The 21,424-nt window shown below is 36.5% G+C and overlaps 1 pseudogene; it reads right to left on the reverse strand.

Moving 5' to 3' along the window:
• Positions 1-519: 519 nt before the first annotated feature.
• Positions 520-19,731, reverse strand: LOC112649778 (thymocyte nuclear protein 1-like; annotated as a pseudogene).
• Between the last annotated feature and the right edge of the window lie 1,693 nt (positions 19,732-21,424).

Genomic DNA, 21,424 nt, shown 5'->3' on the forward strand with positions numbered 1-21,424 from the left:
GTCTTGGTCTCAAGGTGTAAGGGTGAGTCAGCCTCCCCCTGTGTTCTAGGATCATTTCAGTGGTGTCTTGTTCTTTAGTAGACGTTAATCGCTCTTGTGAGAAAGATCAAAGTCAGAAACAGCCAAGATGTGATCATCTTGGTGATGTCACTTGTATTTAACTTTTAAGTATGACATGAAATATGGCTCCATTTCTTTTCCAAAACTCCATTTGATGAAATCACTTGTCCTGTAACACTGAATGATGATCCTGTCCTTTACATATTTATTTATATTTCCATTTCATTGTTTATTAAAATATGATAGATTGATAGGCTTCTTTTTAAGTCCTTAGTTAATTCTATTACCTTCTTTTTTGTTCATATTAGTGTTTTATTGAAAAGAGTACCTGAAAACCACCAATGTACACAACCTCTGGTGAACATAACAAGCAAGCTTCCTCACCTTCTTTTGTCTTATAAAAGCTTGACTTCTTTGGAGTAGCTAACTTCTTACACATTCCAGCAACAGTGTCTCCAGTTAACTTGGTTCCTTTTTTTTTTTTTTTTTTTTTTTTCCAGGTTCAATAAAATCAAACTCTTCTAGGGTCAGAGACTGAATTGAGAGTCTCTGGCAAGTGAATAGAGACAAATATATATTCTTTAATGTTTCAGTTTTTTATTTAAATTCCTGTTAGTTAACATACAGCGTAATATTAGTTTCAGAAGTAGAATTTAGTGATTCATTATTCGTTAGTTTAAATACAATACCCAGTACTCATCACAAGTGCCCTCCTTAATCCCCATCATCTGTTTAGCCCTTCCCCCATCCATTTCCCCTCCAGCAAACTTTAGTTTGTTCTCTTAAGTTAAGAGCCCTTTTTATGGTCTGCTTCTCTAAGAGAGCCATATTTTTTAAGGGCTCAGTGATGGGTTTTAAGCTCAGCTAGAGTAATGAAACACTTCATCATGGGAACAAATTGTACATCCAACACGGACCATTTGAGGTTGTCTTCTTTGCCGGATGGGTCATAATGGGGATTGTTTTTCTCAAACTATGGGATGTCTGAGTAAGCCTCCTTGACAAGCTTCACAAGTCCTGTGATGCCTGGCTCTTTGCAGTTGTGATGGTAGAAGAAGGCTTCTTCCTTTAGCTTCATGGTTGGAAGGAAGTTGCCAGCCTGTCCTGCCAGTTGGGAACACCATCCCAGCATGCTGTCTGATTGGGCTGGCTTTAGGATACTCAGTGCAAACTTCCCATGTACACCTTTCTCTAGTCGCTTTCTAGCTCTGACTTTTTTCAACCAGTAACTCTTTAGATTCTTCCCACATTTTTTAGAGGCCTGTCTTCCTAGGGCTGGAGTTACTCACTTTAGCTGATGGGGCTGCTGGTTTCTTAGTCTTGATATGTTTTCCTCCTGGCCCCTTATTGTTGGCCCAGCAGCAGGCTCAGCAGCCCCAGCCAGCCTTTTCTGGGGCTTCTCCCTGCAGGGGTGTTCTCTCGCAGCACTGACCCCACCATCTGACAGATCTATTACTTTCTCTAACTTTTTTATTTATTATGGCTTTATAATTAGCCCTGATATTTGGTAGGACAAACCTCCTCATTTTTTTAGTCTTCTCACGAATGTCTTGGATATTTTAAGATATAATATTTCATAAATATTTTTATAAATTTTTCTAAGCTATCAACTGGAAACTTATTGAATTTGTAAATTATTACTTTTTGTAGAGTAATTATTTATATGGATTATCGCTATCCCTGATCATCGCATACTTCTAAATTTAATTATTCTATTATGATTTCCCTAGGTTTACTTTTTTTTTCCCTTAAATTCTTACAGTACTTTGTTGTTGTTGTTGTTAAATTAATACCTAGTACCATTTAATGTTTGTTGTTATTATAAATGGTATTTTAAAAATCTGGTATTTGCTAATGCGGAGGCAATAAATGTGTACCACTCAGATATATCTTCAAGAATCAACCTGTTGCAGAGGGTTCAGTCAGATAACAGCCTGGAGTTACCATACCTCTGGGTTCGGTTACTATATCTGAGTCAAAAGCAGTCTCCCTAGGCAGCTCCCAGCCAATGACTGAGCATGATAGGCATATTAGGGCCTCCTGCTAATTGCTCTATACAATACTCCTCTATAGGCAGTGTTTGCCCTACAGCTCTCTGCTGGGCTGCCTGTGGCTTTTTAAGAGCTGCATTGCTCTTCTGCAATTCTTCCTATTCCAATTTTTGAAGAAACAATATATTTCATAAAATCAGGTTTAATCTAAAATATTAACATAAATTTATAATCTGAAAAGCTCTCATTCTGCTACTTAAATAATCTGTAAACTTTTTGTCATCAGCATTCTGTCAACAGAATTCATAATATGACATGACTTTCCATGTCACAGGATTCAATTTATCAGGCTGGGTTTTCACCAGAAGGAATGAAGTTTTCATGAACCGTGGTCCAAAAGCATCTGACTACATCTCTGTCCCTAGCCCAGCTTGCTTTTCCCATCCCAGAACACATTTTTATTTTCAATTGGAACAAATGTGATCTGCCAAAGAATTTGAGTTCCAATTGTTACTGAGATACAGGAAACATAGGAAAATAGACGAGAAGTTATTAAAATGCACTTGTAAATTTTCATATTGTCAAATATAGAGAAAAATGAAACAGGTTAATTAAGCCAGGGGATACAAATACTGCACCAAAAATTCAGTTTACACCCAGATTACTGATGCAAACATTTGTTACCACATATGGCTTTAAATATTTCAAGACATTGGGTTTGATGTTTACACCCCACAGTGTGTGAATCTTCCATATGGTGATTTTCTATTATACATTGTATTTGAGTTGCATGGTTGAATGATAGAAGTTTTTATTTCAAATGTTACTGGATGTATTCATGTATACACACACACACACACACACACACACAATCACACACACACACACACACACATGCCGACTAACTCACACAGGCTTTAAAGCTTAGCATGAGTCTTGAGACCAAGAAAACAGCCCTGGCTATCAGCCTAAATAGGTATTGGAGAGATGTTTTAGCAAAATATAGAATTATTTTTCCTAGGCTATTTTATTTAAAGGATACAATTTCTTTCTTTTCTTTAGATTTTACCTATTTATTCATGAGAGACACAGAGAGAGACAGAGACATGGGCAGAGGGAGAAGCAGGTCCCCCAATGGGGAGACCAATGTAGTACTCAAACCCAGGACCCCAGGGATCACTTCCTGAGCCAAAGGCAGAGGCTCAATCACTGAGCCACCCAGGCGGCTCCTAAAGGATACAATTTCAACTCAATTTCCCATATTTGTCTTCAATATTAATGGCAACAAGTAATTTAAACTTTTGCCTTGTTGCTTAAGAAACAGCTACAAATACCTAACTTCATCACCTTCTTGCTTTCTATATGCTGAAGAAGCAAATAAGATTAATAGCTTATGTAGATTATTCAATGAGTAAGAAGCTCTAGTTTGAGTGGGGAGTCTACCAAAAAAAAAAAAAAAAAAAAAAAGGTAAAACGAAGAAGAGGCCCTATAGAATACCATTTTCTCTATTTCTTTTCTTGATTCCATGTCCTGAGACCAGAAACCTGACAGTGCTTGACCACGCAGCAACAGCGAGAAAAGTATGGCGTTTTCAAAGGACTTCTCAACTGTAATGAGACTTCTCAATTAGCAGAAACATGACCAAGGGAATTAAAAACAAAAACAAAAACAAAAAAAATCAATGTCTTAAAGACTTTGTACAAAATTCATTCATCATGAAAGATGTGTTTTGAATACTTATCACACAAACACTCAAAAAATAGATTTGATTATTTATTTATATACTTTTTAAAAATGCCCGGCCAGAGTGCAAGGATCCATTTCTCTTTGTGCTTAGTAATGGTGGACCTTTGTAACCAGGGATTCTTAAAAATATGGGATTGGAGGAAGTACCTCAGCAGGGGGATCATATATATGGGGAGAAATGGGAGATGATAGATGATAGATAGATAGATAGATAGATAGATGATAGATAGATAGACAGATGATAGATCAATCGCTTCATCTCTGTTTCTGCAGTGATAAGTGTAACTGCTACTCACCAAGACCTCATAGGAAGCAAAAGTTCTCAGACTTTAGACATCTCAGTTTACCGTAATGTTGACCACTCTTCCTTGCTTACTAGCAATTACGGAAACAATTGTACCACCTGCTTGACAAAGAGTAAATGACCGGGAGGCAGTTTAAAGGGAAGTTATTCTTACAGAAACTCACACAAACAAATTGATTGGAGTTGATCTATACAAGGAAATGGATTGACATTGCAAGGGTCAAGACCAACTGCAAATTTTAAGTCACCTGTAAAGCATTAGCTCCAGATTTCTATTCTCAGAGCTCCAGCTTTTCTGTGGTAACAGAAGATCTTAGGACGACTAGATTGCTTTGTCTAACAAATAGGGCATTTATACTGCAACAAATATCCCTTCACTTAATCGTAGTAATTCACCTCTGGTGCAAATGATAGTAGTTGAGATTTTTTTTTTTTCCAGCAAACCCATAATGGAGAAAATGTAACCCAAAGAGGAAATGGGGGCAAAGATCAAAACTGAAATAAAAATTTTTATTTTTTTTTATTTTTTATTTTTTATTTTATTTTATTTTATTTTTTTGAAATAAAAATTTTTAAAAGACGAGCAGGAGCTAGAAGAAAAGGATATGTTTACAAGTAGTCTGTCTCTGAATAAACATAAATGATAGCCTAAATGGAGTTTAAACTTATGTGATAATAATAAAAATGGAAAAGGAAATTTCCTCTTAGGTTAATTGTTGCCAGATGCTCCTGTTTTTAAGTAGTATGATCCAATGCTACCAGATTTGCTACTGTAAATCTGGCTGATGATTTAATGGATTACATGAAACTAATTAGTCAAATCAGGATATATGGACAATGCTAACTACCTTTTCTAATCTGTTTTGATATTAAATTTCCATTCTTGGCAATATATTACCTCCCAAATGCCCTTGGAAATAACAGTAATTTGACTACTTTTGTGTAATATATGATTAAAGCCTAGCTTTAAACAAAACATTTTGGTGTTTTGTTTTTGATTATTAATTTAAAAAATCCTTAACAATATTTATTTTTCCTAAGCATATTTTCCAGCTTTTTCTCCATTAACATGTGCTTTGAAGTGTTTGCCTTATATTAATATATAGGAAAAAACACACTTTGGTCACTGCTGTATTTTTTTTTTAAGATTTTATTTATTTATTTGACAGAGAGAGAGAAAGCATGAGCAGGGAGAGTGGCAGGCAGAGGGAGAGAGAGAAGCAGACTCCCCACTGAGCAGGGAGCCCAATGTGGGACTCTATCCCAGGACCCTGGGATCATGACCTGAGCTGAAGGCAGATGCTTAACCAACTGAGCCACCTAGGAGACCCCCAGTTATATTTCTAATGATGCATATAATATTTGGTTTTGGACCTATTGCATATTAAGAAAATAGGTTATCATTTAACTGTTAAAATTATAATACTGACAAAAGGTTTCAAATATTCAATCTTTAAAAGTCTTTACTTTATGCTTTAAAATATCAGCAGGCTTACCTGAATAGGCTGTATTTTTTTCTGGCTAACAAAATTATAGAAACCACTTCAACCGATAATTTGTAAGCCCATCACCATAAGTAACACTTTATATGTATATATTGGCTTTTTTCCAACATATTACAATATTTCTTATCTTTACAATATTTTCATGCTTACATCTCATGCCACTGTTTTCATTTGTATAGAGACCCTACTGTCTCTTGCTTAGCCCAAGCTCATTGCTCAAGATATAATTCCTTCTTTATCTTATATCATCACTTTTTCATTCTCTACTGGATCATTCCCATCAACATACACATATACTGTTACTTCTTAAGAGAAACAGTTTTTCAGTTTCCACTTTCTCTGCCAACTACTCTTACTCTGCCCCCCTTTGGAGTAAAATGCCTAAAACAGGTGTTTTTCCCCCCCTTCCTCACATGTTCTTACTTCATCCAGTTTTCTTTCTCATCACCTGTTAAAAATGTTATCATCAATATCACTACCAAAGTAATTAAAGCCAATTTACTTGACCTATAGGTAGCCTGTGAAGTAGTTCACCATACCCTTCTCTTTTTCATACTTCCCCACATTTCTTCCAAGTCTTTACTATTTCTGGGATTTATCCTACCTCAATGATCATTCCATCTTCATCTCCTTTGCAGGTTCCTTCTCTTCTCTTCAGTCTCTAAATTAGAGCATTTCCAGTCTCAGACTTTGGTTTTCTCTTTTTTTTTTGTTTATCCTGTTGGAGGTCACATCTAGTCTCATGGCTTTAAAAATTAGTATATGAAAACTTCTAAAGTTGCATCTCCCACTCATAGTGCTCCATCAGATTGCAGACCCATAAATCTCATTGTTTACTTGACATCTCTACTGGATGTCTAGTTGACATTTCAAACTGAACATACTTCAGAATGGATTCTCAATTACCCCTCCCTGTATCTGCCCCAAATATAGGCCATGCCCCACTATTTTTTTCAGTACTATGCCATCATAAGTTGAGTCATCCTTGAGTCCCCATTTTTCTCTTACAACATACACCTAACATGTCAGGAAATTTGTTGTCTCTAACTTCAAAATATATTCCAAATCCAAATATTTTGCACCCCCTATGATCAAGATTGATTCCCAGGAAAAAAAAAAAAAAGATTGATTCCCAGGACTACAATAGTCTCCAAGCTAATTCCTAGATTTGTATTTTTGTCCATTAGAGTCTATTCTTGACACAAGAGCCAGAGTTTGTTGGGAAACACACTCAGAATTAGCACCTGTTGGGTCAAGGAATGGTGAGAGAGGAAGCAAAGGAGCATCTTTGGGCAAAGGGAAAAGATCGGCTACCAGAGCGTCTCAGAAGAGGTCACTCAATCCCACAAGAATCTCTGAAACTGCAATAGTCCTCTGAGTGGTCTTGACATAAGGAGTAGTAGAGCCTTTAGTTCCCCTTGAACCACTCATTGAATGTAAACTGCTCTCAGAGACAGAGTGAGACTTGGATGAGCAGGCTCCCTGCAGCAAGCAGAGTTACATGTCACAGTTGGAAGCTATGAAGCAGCAGCACAATCAGTAAGTGTGTCATAAATCCTCCAGTTCCAAAGAGACATATGGTTGGTGTATCACTGTGTCTACTGCACAACCAGTGGAAAATCACTGCTCTTAAGAAAACAATTAGGAGAGTAAGTAGGTGGAATTTGGCTAAGTTCAAATTTGAAAATAAAATATTGCTAGGTTAGCTATCTGACAAAATATGAATTCCATCTCTTCCTTATGAACTTCAATATGTGTTGTTTACAAAAATTGTGAATTGTAAGGTACTTTCAACTGGAACATGTGATTAATGATTCAAGAGACAGTGGGCCTCAAGGTGTCAACTATGTGACAGGAATTTAATCACTCAGTGGCTTCAGGAAGATTCCCTTATTGCCAGATATCTTTCTACGTTGTTTCTTTCTGCATGAAATCGATTCCATTCATTGCTTTAGCTTATAATTTTCTTTTGTTTAAAAATATATGCATTCTAAAAAGGAAAACTCTTTAAACCTTTTTGGTCACTACAACTCATTTTTTTCTAAACCATGTATATTCAGTAAAGACTATTTACTCTATGTACCAGATGCTGTGTGATGTTGTGAGCTCACTGAAGTGAATGAATTTCTAAATGATTTCAAGGAACACTGCAATTTAGTAATGGAAAAAAGAAACTGTGAAAGCACATTATTTCAATGCAGCTTGATATGTGCATTGACAGAGATTTGCCCAGGGTCCTGATCAAAGGTCACCAGAGAGAAATCCTGGAGGACAAGTAGGGTTAATCAGTTGGAGACTGGAGGTGGAGGTAATATTTCAGGCGGAAAAAGCTGTGTCTGCAAAGGTGAGGAGGTCAGGAGGACACAAGACACAGTGGAACTTACATGGGATCGATAGCCCTGGGATGGAGAGCCTGAGGAAGGCAAGTTGTGCTGAGATGGAGTCTGGAGCTAAAGGCAGGGAAGAGTGCAATTGTACTTATTTGATTGTTTTTCAGACTCAACAATTTCTTAAGTGGAACAGGGAGTATGCTTGGAGGAAAAAATGTTGGAACATAAGCGTCAGAAGTTGTGGTAGATTTTTTTAATTAATAGTTTACAACAAATTTAAAGCATGCAAATCTTCCTTTCTCTAATTTTCAAGTTATTTACAAAGAGTGATGCTTAATCTTTTTCTTGTGTTTGTGACTGTAGCCTATACAGAGAACCCAGTGAAATATACAGATCTTCTTCCCCTGTAAAATACATATAAAATGACGCATATTTAATTTCAAGTTGTTCATAGATTTCCTGAAGCTCATCCATAGTTGCTTTTGGGTGCTGAGTTAAGATACCCAGATCCAGCATTGATGCATCAATTTGATAAGAATAGGACCAGTATGTTTGCTCTTCCCTTTTCCCTTCAAATCTCTGCTCAAAGGCACAGTATTAATTCTAGCTGCCAATTCATTCATTTGGTGACACCCAGAATCATGATGTACTGCGTCACTCAACTTCTGGGCAGAGCCAGATGTATATCACCCTGGTCATGCAACCCCTTTATCTGTGAGTGTATAAACTTTCAGGGAGTAGTGCCTTTTCTTATGCCCACCGTAAATCACTCAGATGGTATTATAGCCCCATTTCCTTCTGTTCTGTCCGCACTGGATTGGAAGCAAATGTGAAGACAGCTTGAAAAGTAATTTACCTGTTGTAAGTATAACTGCTTAAAACAGGAGCCCTATCCTTTATAGTTATGAGATGTCACAATGATTTTATTGGGGAGACAGATTTAATCAATGTCACCGACGGAACTCTATTAAATAATTACGCTTACTCTTTTGAACTTTTTCCCTATTTGGCACTTGAAACAGCTATCCTTTTGTTCTGGATCACAGTGGAGATATTTTGTTATAGTGAGAAACTTGAAGGGTTTTTCTTTGTCTATATTCATTTCTATTCTGCCACTTTTATATACCTTTCGGTGTAGGTTTAATTCATACCAGTAGATGCAGGCTCGTTGGGTTAAATGCTTACATCTTAAAATAAAGCAAGATATATAATTGTGCAACTTCTGGATAACATGAAAGACATCTTTTCCATAAATATTTTCCAAATTTGAAATATTATCAATTCTTTGCCCAATATTTTAATTACTAAAATGTGGACCTACGTTAATAAAAATGAAAGCCGGTTAGGAAGTCTTCTCTATCTACAAATAATCTCATCTGTTCCTCAGTGAAAAGCAGACTGAAAAAGTTTGGGAAATGCAAGAGGTATGTTTTGACAATCCTGTCTACGAACCTCAGGAGTTATTGGAGAAAGAATTTGTCAGTGGACTTTGCTTAACAGACCATGACCGTTAGCTGAAATGTCAATAAGAATAGTTTATGTATGTTTTATTTTATTAGTTTGAGCCAAGTGTCTGATTGTGGGGCACTGCCATATGCAGTGATTGTAAGGTCTCTTGAAAGTCATTTTGGCCCCAATTATTTTTGTCAGTACTCATATTTTTCATATATTAAAGACATTGCTTTGTTAGGAACCATCTTCAGAAATCGCTAGAGAATTATAATATGTAAACCTACTTATTAACCACACTGAAATTAATTTATTTGTCCATTTCATCCAGCAAAATTCTAGATGAGTCAAGCACGCTCTTTTACCTAAACAAAGATTCAGAGTGAGTTCTTTGAGCCCTAAGGGCACTTCAAGAGGAAAGTAAAATAAGAAGGAAAGGAAAACTTGGTTTATACCATTTACATTTTTTTCCTTATTGGACCAGATCTTTGGTATATATATATATATATATATATATATATATATATATATATTGCATTTATTCACTCAATATTAATTGAGAGACAGGGACATTCTTAAGTACTCAGGATACAGTCATTTTCATTACTTTTATGGAGCTTATACTGGGTGGTAAATGATATAATCATACATTATTGTATGTCATAACCAAAATATCACGATTCTGACTCAGTCATTTCAAGCTGTATACTAACATTAACCATCACATGCTAAGTCTCAAATCCAGAAATGATACATACATTGACTGCCAGTATCCAAGTATCAGAGACATACACGGTCATTATGTTGTAGAAATTATGAATTAACTTACAAGTTTGAGACATTACATTAGTTGAGTAATCAGCTATTAGGGAACCCACAACTCAAGAGTGCAAAAATAAAATTGTTGTTTTTATGAAAATTAATAATTTAAGCTCCCATACCTTTAGGAAAGCAGATTCTGAAATGTAGGTAGTCTTGGGTTTTTTCTCCCTACGAGCTTGTCTAAATTCTGAATGATGGAGGCTTACATGGTACCAAAACATTGATTAGATGAGAAGTCAACTGGAGTAGATAGAGTGTGTTGGCTAAAATACTCCTTCACTTGTTCAATTTCACCCATTCTTTCATGAGTTATGTGCCATGTTTTAGGACACAGAAATGATATCCCAGCTTGCATGCCAATCTAGAGCACAGAAATCTTTGGGAAGTTATCTTTGGTCCTATCAGCCATGTGTGCCTACCAAGGCCATTTCTCTTGACTGTGAATGGGAAGGGGAACAAAATTTCCCACTGATCTTGGAATCTTCAAATCTATTTTAATATTTCAACTACTCCCTCCATGTCACCCCCTAATATTCCTTTATTTTCTACACAGGGTCCCGACTTACTTTTCCAATATGTGTGATTAGCAAAATGAAAGAAAAAATGAAAATCACGGTTTTCTAATACTCAGCAATTGCAGACCAGGATGACAATGTTCAAGAGAAGGAAAACAAATAAAGCCAGCCCAATAATCACTTCAACTTTTCTACTATTATGTTAGTAAATGAGTTGTTTGGCTCTAACCTTCAGTTTATTTACTTGTAAAATAGGGATAAGATTAGAACCTACCACATCAGATTGATCAGATTGCTATAAGGATTTAATAAGATTACTAAAGACCTTAGTTTGGTACCCAGCACATTAAAAAAAACAAAAACAAAAAAAAACACTTAAGTTTGGTGTCTAGCACAAAATAAAGGCTTAATGGATGTCTTCTATTATACCATTTTCACTCTTGTAGTATAAATATACATATATATAATATTTTGGCATAAAAAAATTGGTAATTATTATAATTACTTTTTATTTTTACAGATGTTTGTTAAGCGTTCCTGTATCTTCTTGATATCTAGCAATATGTTTCTTAATAATAACAGTTCTTCTTCCATCCACCCTCACATGGGTCATTATCACATTTGCATTTTGGAATTATGTTTTATGAACTAAATTAGTAAAGCTTCTTAGTGGCAAACCAAAAGGGTTAAAATATTTAATTCCACCATCATATGAATATGTTGATCATTACATTCATAATGATACAGTTAAATGATAAAATCATAAAACTTGAAGAGCACCGGGCTGGCTGGCTCCAGCTAGTGGAGCATGCAACTATTGATCTCAAGGTTGTGAGTTTGAGCCCCACGTTGGGCAGTGATTACTTTAAAAAGTTATAAAGCTTGGAAGAACTTTGAGTAGTTTATTATTATTATTATTATTATTATTATTATTATTATTATTATCTGTTGTGTTATCCTCATGTAGGGGTTCACATGAAAACACTTTGCAGACAAAAGGTGATCAGATTTTTACTTAAATGCCTTTAGAAAAGAAAATGCAAAGTCAGCCTCATCAAGCTATTTTAGGGCCTAAGAACAAAATGCCTAAACTAGGGAGCCTCTGTTATTGTTAAAAAGTTGTTTTCTTTCCTCCTGGAAAGCAAAGGGAAATAGTTTTTGCTCTGAATGCAAGAAGATATGAAAGCAAAACGTGTTGTTCCCATCATTAAGAACATTTTCTAAATTTTACCTAAACATTTGCAACTAATAGCAGATATTTTAAGACCTATGGTTTGAATAGGTCTTTTCAATTTCTTAGCTGCAAAATTTTGTGAGTCACTCAGTGCATGTAGCTTCATATGTTTACATACTTTATAGATTTTCTGAAAACCAACTTAAATTACTTTTTTTCTGAATTATATTTAATATAATTAAAGCAGATATTATTCTTCTTTTGAATGTGGCATTTTCTGTCCTACATGAATCAAAAATGCACTGCTTTTGATATGGCTAGAGATACATTAGAAACAAAAACAACTAGACTGTTACATATACAAATATCTAAAAGGTCAGTTTTATTTTCTCCTTGGAATCCATTAACAAAAAGGATAATGACAGAGACAAGGAATCTAAATTAAAAAGAAGTATTTTTTGGGGAAAAATAAAAAAAGACCCAAAATTAAGATATATCCCTACAACTTATGAGCTGTCTTACCTCATTAGCATCTTCTAATTTTAATTTATTTGCCCTCAAAATAGCATATATGTTTCACTTGTGTTATCTTTTCATAAGATTTGAAGATGAATTTCAATTTAGACAACAAATATGAAACATTCACAAGTCTGATCCTCACTATTATTGTGGTGACTACATAAGTACTCTACCCTTATCATACCAAATATATATACTATATACAAAAATTATCTTTATTAAAGTTCAAACAATAGCCCATTCTAATTTAAAAGATTAAAAAAATACTTCCTCTAACGATTTCATTATATAATCTAGAAGACACTTCATGTGAGTGATGGTGCTTCCTCTGCAAATAACAAGACACACAAATCAAAATGGCTTAGGCTATATGAAAAATTCATTATCTCATTTACAGAAAGTCTCACAGCAATGTGGAAGCATCCTTGCTCGGCCCAGTGTTACAATTCATGGTGTGATAAGTTTAGTGTCAGAGTTTTATGCAACAATGCTAGAAGGCATTGTCTAATGGGGGAAGTAACAATTTCATTTGCCAACAACATTCTCTTCCCATCTGTTGGCAAACGTTTTGTCATATAGTTTATGTCAATCTAGTTATTGGCAATGGCAATGGGATTATCATAATTAGTTATGCTGGGTTGCCCAATACAATAGCTGGTAGCCACATGTGTCTATTAAAATTAAATGAAGAGTTTTTTAAGTTAATGAATTAATAGTATTAAAATTAAATAAAATATAAAACTCCATTTTGCTGTCTTACTGGCCACATTTCAAAAACTTAATAGCCCCATGAGGCTAATGGCTACTATACTGGGCAGTGTAGAAATGGAATATTTCTGTCATAACAGAAATTCCTAATGGACAGTGTGGGAACTTTAGATAAATCAGGATTTACCTCTGAGCTAGCACAAGGATCATGTTTGAAAGCTGGATATCTGAATAGATTGTGTTTCTCTCTACCAAGGAATATATAAAGATTTTACATATTGTATGCTATATCTGTGACATCATTTTTTGAGGAACAAAGATTGCCACATCCTACAAACCTTCCTCCCAGAATTGCATATTCCATATACCTCTCCCTTGCACTATATTTTAGCTGGCAAATGGAGAAGTGGCAGGGAGGCTTACATAATAATATCTGTGAATTAGAGTTGGCTCTATAAATTGGACATAAGACAACTACTTAAAACTAAAAATTAAAAACAAAATGCCTGAGAAGGTGGCATAGAAAAATATGAATGAATTATATCACTCTCCATAGCAAAATAATTACGTCCATATTTTAATTTCTGCAACCAGCTGCATGGCTTTGCTTTCAGTTTGCCAGATATCAAATGAAAACATATTTTATTTAGGAAGTATAGCCTATTGTTTAAAACTAATGGTCTGCATTATCTATAGGGAGAAATTTATAAGAGTCCGATGGAAAATTGAGTTCCTACATAGTTTACTCCCTTGTCTTCAAGGCAAATTACCTATCTAATCTTAGGAAATATGGGCAGCCCGGGTGGCTCAGCGGTTTAGCGCTGCCTTCAGTCCAGGGCCTGGTCCTGGGGACCTGAGATCGAGTCCCACGTCAGGCTCCCTGCATGGAGCCTGCTTCTCCCTCTGCCTGTGTCTCTGCCTTTCTCTCTCTCTCTATGTGTGTGTGTCTCTCATGAATAAATAAAATCTTAAAAAAAAAAAAAAAAAGAAATGTGATTCCCAATGCATTCCAGTTCATCTGTAGCTATCTCAATAGCTTCTCTTGCTGCTCCACTATGCCCCTCTCTACCAAAAGGAAAGGGAAGAAGCCTGCCTATTAGGAATGTTGGAATAGTCCCCAGATGGTCCACAAACTCCACTTAACAATTCATGTTATTAAAAAGTACAAAATAGGAGCGCCTCAATAGCTCAGTCACTTGAATCTCCAACTGTTGATTTGGGGTCTGGTTATGATCTCAGGGTCATGAGATTGAGCCACAGGTGGGGCATAAAGCCTGCTTGAAATTCTCACTCCCTCTGCCCCTCCCCCTACTCACATACGCAATAGCGTGCACACACTCTTTCTAAAATAAATAAATAAATAAATAAATAAATAAATAAATAAATAAATAAAATCTTTAAAAAGACTCAGAAGAATAATGGCTTGATAATCATTAAAGACTTTCTAATATAAATTGAACAACAAATGTTCGTTATGTCACAGTTAAAAAAAAGAAAAAATGAATGGGAAAAAAATTGAATGGAGATTCCAGGAGAAAATGTTAGAATGCTTTTTGGTGGCTGAGATAAAGGATGTCCTCTCTTACACAGGAAAGAATAGCAGGGCAAATATACTTCTCAGGTCACAAAGCACTAAGGCAATTTACTTCTGTCCGTATTTTTATCAACGGTCCTTCCTCTATAATCCCTGACCTCTGAGAAATTTTGGGCTTGGTGCATCCTCTCCCCAGCCTGAAGGTCATGCTCTGTTCTATTTGCTGTGTCTGAAATAGCTGTGTGCTTTTATCCTAAATTCATGCTTTGGTCCCAGAACCATCTAAGCATCTGATTAGCTCCATCTTTTATCTCTCATCTCGGTGGCTTTAGACCTTTGGCCTCGGTTTCTGATGTTCCCTACACACTCTGATTGATACAGAGCTGCGAAGTTGGCTTTAGAGCCCTGAACAGGACAGGCCTGGCCTCCCCGCACTCTACTTAATATCTTGCCAAAAGAAGTTTAGTCCCTGGAGAATGATCAACCATTTTTAAGCTGCAAATTTAAGCTTTTCATTTATTTTGTGTCTTTCTTTCATGTCTCATCACTAATTAAAAAAAAAAATCTAAGCAAAAAGGCTTGAGAGTGTATTACAGGTCACAAGAATGAACTAATTTTTAATATTTCATATTACGTATGTTATAGCATAAATTGATCTCTCCGTTTATTTTATGTTGTTAGATATTTTAAACTGTATTTAGGTTGCATTCATTAAAATCAATTCATGATTTGCATTTTCTTTGGCTTTTATCTATATCCCAAAATGGTACTCAAACTATGTATTTTATATATTTGATGGATCTGGATGTTATGTTTTATATGTATTCCTTTAATTCCTTAATTAAACCTGAAATTTGGTTTCTAAGTTGAAATAATGTGTGTAATTCTCAAGTTTTTAAGATTGCCTCAAGTAGTCATCATTCTTTCAAAATTATCCTACTAATCTCAGTCACTTATCTTAAAAATCTTCGTTAGTTTTATGATGTAGCTAGGGAAGGCATGAAGGCATAGGGGACAGGACACTGCCTCTGAGTCCCAGATTCAGTAATAACTGGGGGAATTTAGATCATGTCCTATAACTTGCCATTGCCTTGGTTTCCTCATTTACAAGACTAGAGCTCCCATGGCTCCTGTGTAGAAGGAACCATGCTCCTCCCTGCCACCAGCTGCTGAAGGCAGGAGGTTTTTTTCATGACATACAGATCACATTTAGACTTGAGGGGATTGTGGGCAGAGAACCAGGATTTGTCAGTCTTCTGTGGTAAGGGACTTGAACTGGGAAGTACTCTTTCTCCATTTAGTGTGTAGATACAGAGTCGTGGTGTCTCAATAGCTCCCATTTCTTGGCTCCCTGTTTATCTTGTCTTAAAAGACCTGAGTTTGGAGTGACCTGTTCTTGGCTAGCATGTGGGGTTTCCACTAAAAACACTGGAGTGTTTGTCAAGATGATTTCAAATTTACTGTCATTGTATAAAATTGAATGATGTAAGAACAAAAATACAAACGTTGCAACTGAAAATACAGGCAAAGGACTTAAATAAACACTTGTCCCAAGGAAATTTGATAATAAGCACATTAAAAGATTTTCAGCCTCATTAGTTAGTAGGATGATGCAAAACCACATTGAGATAACACTTTACATCCAGTTAGATGATCACAATAAAAAATAAATAAAAGTATTGGTAAAAATATGGAGAAATTAGAATCCTTATGCATTGCTGGTAGGAATGTAAAATGTAGAACACAGTTTAGCAGTTTCTGAATACACTGAACATAGAATAATCATATTAGTAAGCAATTCTCCTCCTAGATTTTATTCGAGAGAATTCTAAACAGGTACTCAAAGAAAAACTGGTACACAAATATTCATAATGGCTCTATTCACAATAACCATAGGATGGAAATAATCCAAATATTGGTCAATGGATGATTGATAAACAAAATGTATATAGTCACACAATGCAATATTATTCAGCCAAAAAAAAAAAAAAGGAATGGAGTATTGATCTATACTACCACATAGATGAACATTAAAAGCATTATGCTAAGTAAAAGAAGCCAGACACAAAGGCAAATACATTGCAAGATTCAATTTATCTGAAATATCCTGAACAGATAAGCCCATAAGGACAGGAAGTAGGTGCATAGTTGCCATGGGCTGGAGGCAAGAGAATGAGGAATAATTACTTAAGGAGCATGAGGTTTCCCTTTGCAGTGGTGAAAAAGTTGCAGAACCTGATAAGGATGTTGGACGTACAACATCACAAATGTATTTGATGTCACTGAATTGTACACTTCAGAGTGATAATTTTTATGTTACGTGTATTTTAACACAATGCAACAAATTATGATTCAATTTACACAAAGTAGAAATTTACATTTCTACTAAAGCAAGACGGCCTACCCCATGTTGGAAGAGACATTCCATTCTTATCAGCTACTTGCAGCAGTTGAAAAGGGAATTTTTTGTTTATATAGTTTTGTGATTTAAAGAAGCAGCATTTCAAGGCATAATAAAAAATAACACTCTGGGGTATTTCAAATTTTCAAAGTGTTAGGCATGATCTTCAGCCAATCAAATTTTTACCTCTTAGTTCCATGCTGCTTTGTTCTAATTGCTAGATTACCTTCTTTCTTTCTTTTTCTCTTTTGTTAACATCATCTCTGTTCTAAGGAATATGCTGGGCTTTCTTACAGTTTAGTACAACACAATTATCTCTCAGTTATAGTGGGGTTTTTGTGATTGTCATTTCGTTCGTAGCCAATGTTTGTCGTACACTCCTGTGCATCAGAATGAAAACAAACAAACAAACCTCTAAATTAAAATATTTGACAGACAGTGACACAATAATGGGTTTTGTATCCCTTACCACATTCTCATGTTTGTGAAAATTATCTTACATACAGGGTTGGCTCTAATGATGTAAGCATCCGAACTAGAATTCAGGTTTTATTTCTTCCACTTTAATAAGTGACATGTATAGATATTTAAATAGTTACAACCCTGGTGGTAAACTTGGGTATGAAAGAAAAAAAAAAAAGTGCTATTCTTTATTTCTTAAACTCTGATTCAGAGCTACTTGCTTGCTTATTGTGGTCAATTTAACTCAAAGACAACCTACAGAATGGAAGAAGATATTTGCAAATGACGTAAAGGCCTAGTATCCAAGATCTATAAAGAACTTACTAAACTCAACAGCAAAGAAACAAACAATCCAATCAGGAAATGGGTAAAAGACATGAACAGAAATCTCACAAAAGAAGACATACACATGGCCAACAAGCACAGGAGAAAATGCTCCGCATCACTTGCCATCAGGGAAATACAAATCAAAACCACAATGAGATACCACCTCACACCAGTGAGAATGGGACAAATTAACAAGGCAGGAAAGAACAAATGTTGGAGAGGATGTGGAGAAAAGGGACCCCTCTTGCACTGTTGGTGGGAATGTGAACTGGTTCAGCCACTCTGGAAAACTGTGTGGAGGTTCCTCAAAGAGTTAAAAACAGATCTGCCCTACGACCCAGCAATTGCACTGCTGGGGATTGACCCCAAAGATACAGATGCAATGAAACGCCGGGACACCTGCACCCCGATGTTTCTAACAGCAATGTCCACAGTAGCCAAACTGTGGAAGGAGCCTCGGTGTCCATCGAAAGATGATGGATAAAGAAGATGTGGTTTATGTATACAATGGAATATTCCTCAGTCATTAAAGATGACAAATACCCACCATTTGTTTCGACGTGGATGGAACTAGAGGGTATTATGCTGAGTGAAATAAGTCAATCAGAGAAGAACAAACATTCTATGGTCTCATTCATTTGGGGAATATAAAAAATAGTGAAAGGGAATAAAGGAGAAAGGAGAGAAAATGAGTGGGAAATAAGAGAGAGGGAGACAGAACATGAGAGACCCCTAACTCTGGGAAATGAACAAGGGGTGGTAGAAAGGAAGGTGGGTGGGGGGTGGGGGTGACTATTTTTTATATTCCCCAAATGAATGAGACCATATAATGTTTGTCCTTCTCCGACTGACTTACTTCACTCAGCATAATACCCTCCAGTTCCATCCACGTCTTAGGTGGAGGCTCCCTCACGGAAGCAGCTTTATCTCCCTAAGCCCCTACTAGTGATCCAGCCTATAGTTCTTAACAAAGTATTTGCCTAGTTGAGCCACAACTGAATAAGTGAAAACCTCAGCATTCCGCAAAAGCTCGACATTTAGAGGGCCATCTCCCCTTGCCAGTACGTCTGAGGTCCCTCTGCTGCTCACTCACACTCTCCTGGGGCCTTCTGCATGTGTGCCCCATTTGGATTCCCAGACAAGAACCCAGGTAGAGCATGCCCTTCTCTTATCTCTCCTCACACTTCAGAGGGAACTCTGGTATGGTTCCAAGCTTTTACAGCACTCAAATGAAGAGGACACGTGGATGACTCCGTATGAAGGACCTGGGTATGTTGTGCAAAGGTTCGCAAATAGGATGACCATTCCGCACCCAGCCCCAGCTAAATAAAAGCGCTCAGAACTTTCTTTCCTTCTTTCCTTTCCCATTCTCCCTTTCTTCCTTTGCTTTCAAGAAAAGTGGAAAGTTTAGGACACGGAAAGGAGAATAGATTAGCAGCAGGATTGCATATCTATGTCAGTACGGTCAGCTACACAGGGAAATACAGAATAATTTCCATAGCTATCTGATTTTTATCACATGTTTCTACCCCAATAAGCCAGGACAGAAACAACAAAAAACAAACAAAACAAACAAGCAATAAACTCTAATCCGATAAGATTAGTTTGAAATGTCTTGAAATCTTTTGAGGTAACCCAGAAGGAAATATTGGATAGAATTTCAGGATTTACTCTGCTCACCTACTCTCTCCTGGATGGTACTTGGGTACAGGGAGGAGGGGTATCGCTTTAAGGGCTTGGTCTTTGGGGAAAGAGACAAAAGTCTCTGAGTCCCATAGTATCCTCCCTACCTTCATCTCAGCCCCTCCATCCCTAGCTTTCCCTTTGAAGTTTCGGCTGCTGTTGCTTGAGTCTTCATAGCTGTTGCCCTCTAAGCCACCCATCGTTAGCTTCTGCTGAAATCCTTGGCTAGGAAAAGTCCTTTCTCACCTTAGTCAAGGTTCTGGCAGCCATCCCTGAAAAATTGAACACATCTTGGCCCTCATTGCGGAGCCTGCTGGGATCTGAGTGTGTGTCCCACTGCCCCAAGCCAAAGTACAGTTACAGAAATTCCTTAGCTGCAGGCGAGAACTTCTGGATCCCCCCACTGTCTGTGAAAATTGCAAGGCAGCACTGAATGAGAAGAATGCAGGCCCTCTCCGTGCCTGGGTAAACTGTACAACCAAAGCTTTTCTACACGGCTGTCCTTGGGGACAGTTGAAGTATCCCACCATGCTGACCCTGCCAGGACTCCTGAAGAAAAATTGGCAGAAGTTTCTGGGGTCTTGGCATTTCTCTAAATGAAAGAAATTTATCCCTCACTCCATATACCCAACTGCCTGCCTCTTCTGCTCTGTCTCCTGTGATTCCATTAATCTACCAGGTTCGTGGGTGGTAGTGGATATTACTCCATTTCTCTTTCTTGAAATGTTCCTTAGGTAAAAATCAGCAATCACATTCTCCAGACCTCTCCTTGATATGTTAAATGGATAGATAGAATTTCTCTTGAAACAGTCTTACTGTTAAACTGTTTGTCGTGCTACCATCACTATATTAGGTGTCAAAACTTGGATATTAACTCTTTCTGCCTTTTGGTGGAATAATCCTACGACTGCCTTGCCTTCATCTGCCCCAACCTGTATATCCACATGAGCATGGATACTTTTAAGGATTATCCAAGACATGGGCATAGGCTTCAGAGATTGCTGGGTGTCCCATCCATGTAATGCTGAGCACTGAGCAGTGCACATAATGTGACTGAGGATTAGCTCATTTTCTAGGAGTGGTTGTCTTCATTAAACTGTCTTTTTACTATTGATTAGCATACTTTATAGCTCTGTAGGGATAGAGGTTAACTTGTAGAAAGCTGGTATTAATGAAATCCTTCCTGGAATGGGAGCACTACAGCTGGTTCTTGTTCAACAGCAATGTTGAAATTATATCCACCTAGAAGAAAAAGTAACTGCGAATGTGGGTTTATTGCCATACATGATATTAACCAGCTTTGCATCTAGTTGCAAATTATTTTCAGTGTTACTGTCACAGACTATATAAATCTTCATTTCTTGAAATCTGTTTGAACTAGGTTTAACATCTTACTGGTTCCCTTATTAATGAAATGAATAAAATCTTTGACACTTGTGTGTTTGTTACCTTTTGAAAAGTGTACTGTAATGACACTCACAATATGGAATGAAGGTTGATGGAAAAGTATTGAAAGAGACTTTTAATGATACGTATTTATATTTTGGGAGGCTGCATGTTTAGCGTTCACTTAAATTGCACTCAGAAATAAGTTACAGAACAGAAAAAAACATAGGGCAACATACATGCTAAACACTAGAGCTCCTTGAAACATATAGATATAGGTCATATTTGTAGCACTGAAGAATTCTAAAAAAACACTGACTTTTCATCACTCTTGTTTGGCATAAAATTCAAAGCAAAATGTTTTGCTTTTTGTTCATCCAAGCATAATGCCTAAGTTCAATTTTATTCTTGATGATAGTTTCTATATAAAAGTCCTGTTGAATAAATTGGTGCATTCATCTCTGTTTGAAACTAACATCCCAATATATGATTTCCTTTAGAACATCT

The sequence above is a fragment of the Canis lupus genome, chromosome 19, assembly GCF_003254725.2.
Source record: "Canis lupus dingo isolate Sandy chromosome 19, ASM325472v2, whole genome shotgun sequence".
Lineage (NCBI taxonomy): Eukaryota > Metazoa > Chordata > Mammalia > Carnivora > Canidae > Canis > Canis lupus.